Consider the following 2,708-nt stretch of genomic DNA (forward strand, 5'->3'; position numbering starts at 1 on the left):
TATCTCGATCCCCCAATACTGATCCCCTGAAAGTTAAATGTGTGCCACGTAATTTTTTCTGTTATTGCCGAATTTCAGAAGAACAATGCGCCACATTTTGCTACGATAAAGAACTTATACATTTAGTGCTTATTTATATTTGTTTATAAGTTTGAAGGTTGCTGAGGAAGATACGATAATAATAAAAAAGAAAATTTATACTAAAGGAGCGAGTTTCGCTTAAAACATCTCAAAATTCAGTTCAATTGGGACTTTTATCACAACAAAATAATATTTATTTGTTTGTGTACAAAAAGTATTTCAAAAACAGACTTTTCTTTTATCCCGGCCGGAACCAAAATAACCTAAAACATTTTTTTTAATGTCAGATGTTTGATAAAAACTTTATTACTGTAAGAAGAGACAAGTTTCATTAAGCGTGTTATTAACGTATACTTTCAACCAGTGAATAAAATCAGTATATTTTATTTAATATTTATGTTGTTTTAGCTTGCAAAGAAATATACATAACTTTTATTTTTCACATATAACTATTTAATTTTACGTTTGACTATCCCCCCCAGGCATGGCATAGCTAGGGGGTTGGGGTGCTCGACTCGCAGGTTCGAATCCCCGTCCCACCGAACATGCTCGCCCTTTCAGCCGTGGGGGCGTTATAATGTGATGTTCAATCCCACTATTCGTTGGTAAAAGAGTAGCCCAAAAGTTGGCTGTGGGTCGTGATGACTAGCTGCCTTCCCTCTAGTCTTTCACTACTAAATTAGGGATGGCTAGCGCAGATAGCTCTCGTTAAGCTTTGCGCGAAATTCATAATAAAACAAACAAACTATCCCCCCCCGAGTGACTCAGCGGTAAGTCTGAAGGCTTATAACACTAAAAACAGGGCTTCGATACCCGTAGTGGGCATAGCACAGAGCCTATTGTGTAGCTTTATGCTTGCCAATAAACAAACAAACATTTGACATTTTATCCTTTAAAAAAATCTCAACTTGAATAGAAGAACCAAAGAGTAATCATCAATGATAAACAGAAGAGTGGTGATTCATTTGTTGTTAATGTTGATGACGGAAAGAGTAAAGGTACGCCATTGATAAAAAAAAATCATAATTAAGAATGGTCTCTGAATGAAGAGGGAAGTAGTTAAGGCTCAAAAGTGTTTACCGTTGATGGGAATACTAATAATCGAATAGTTATCACCATTCAGGGGTTGAAAAATGGAGATCCAAGGGTGGTCGCCGATGATGACAAAAACTGAAGGTGCAGATGCAGTGTTCGTTTAATCAAAGTGTGAAGATGTACTTAAGATCACCACCCTTAAATAACAATCTTTAAAATTTTAGTGGTCAAAATAAAGATTTAAAAATGGTCAGTTTGATGTGAAGAGGATCGAAAGCTCAAGAATTTATTTCTAAAATAATGAGATTTAAATATCAGAAATCTTCTCTGAAACAAACGGTTGGAAAGGAAGTGTTGTTGATGCGAGTTATATTTCATTATATGTTGTTGAGGAAAACAGTAAAGATTCAAAAGTGGCCCTTAATTATTAAGAAAACGTTAAAATTTAATACTGATAAGTAACAGAAGAGTGAGGATTCAGAAATGATCACCGTTAATGATAAGAGTGAAGACTTCTGAGAAATTAATTTTAAGAATGGAAAACTAAGAATCCAATAATAATTTCATAGATGTTAAAGAGAAAAGTCAAACTTCAAAGCGACCATATTTACGAGAAGAAGGGGTAAATATTTAAAGTGGTCACCGATGAAGAATTTCCCAATTTATATTTTGGCTAACTGTGTCTAATCGTGAAGACCAATAGGATAAGTAACCTATAGGTTGGGATTTCAGCCGAAATAACAACTCACCGTTCACTGCTTTTAACGTTTCACTTCGAAAAACTGCTTAATATATTGTTAATTTACTGGATTACAGCTGTTTATATTGTAGTTTTCTTTAAAAAAAACTATATAACGCAATATGATAAGTAATTTTCTCAAATTATTTTGTGTTTTTGCAAGGCACGAGTGTGTTTTTCTTATAGCAAAGCCACATCAGGTTATCTGCTGTGTCCACCAGGGAATCGAGTCCCTGATTTTAGCAGTGTAAATTAGAAGACTTACCGCTGTCCCAACATGGGACTGCAAGACACGAAGTGTATTTCCTATAAATGTACAAGGGCATTCGTTAATTAAAATATATAGTTACAGTCAAAATTATAAAAGTGTGTTCTAGCCCTATGAATTATGAATACTTTCGCATATATATATATATATATCTTAAAAACGCAGATGCTCTCTTTCCTAAAACATTCGTAAAAGCTAATATTATTAAGGTTATTACTTTTATTCTATACAAATGTCGTATAGAACAATAAATTCCAGCAATTATTCCAAAATTAAACCACAGACGCACGACAAATGCTAATTTGTAATGCTTTCATTTTATTTCAGACGTATTTTAGATATCATTTTACCAAGCTATAATGCAAACTAGACAACCAGAGACCCGTTGGGTCACCCACTATTTAGAGGTTATGAAGAATTCAAGCTAATTTCAATCTTGCACCGAAATGAAGGTTTATTTTGAGATTAACTTAATTAAATATACCAATCCATTCATGTTATTCATAATTCAAAAAAAGATATTTGATTGTTGATCGTAAGTAAAAGTAAAGACCATTTCATTTTTCAAAAAAGTGAAGTCAGAGT

This window comes from Limulus polyphemus, unplaced genomic scaffold, assembly GCF_000517525.1.
Source record: "Limulus polyphemus unplaced genomic scaffold, Limulus_polyphemus-2.1.2 Scaffold175, whole genome shotgun sequence".
Lineage (NCBI taxonomy): Eukaryota > Metazoa > Arthropoda > Merostomata > Xiphosura > Limulidae > Limulus > Limulus polyphemus.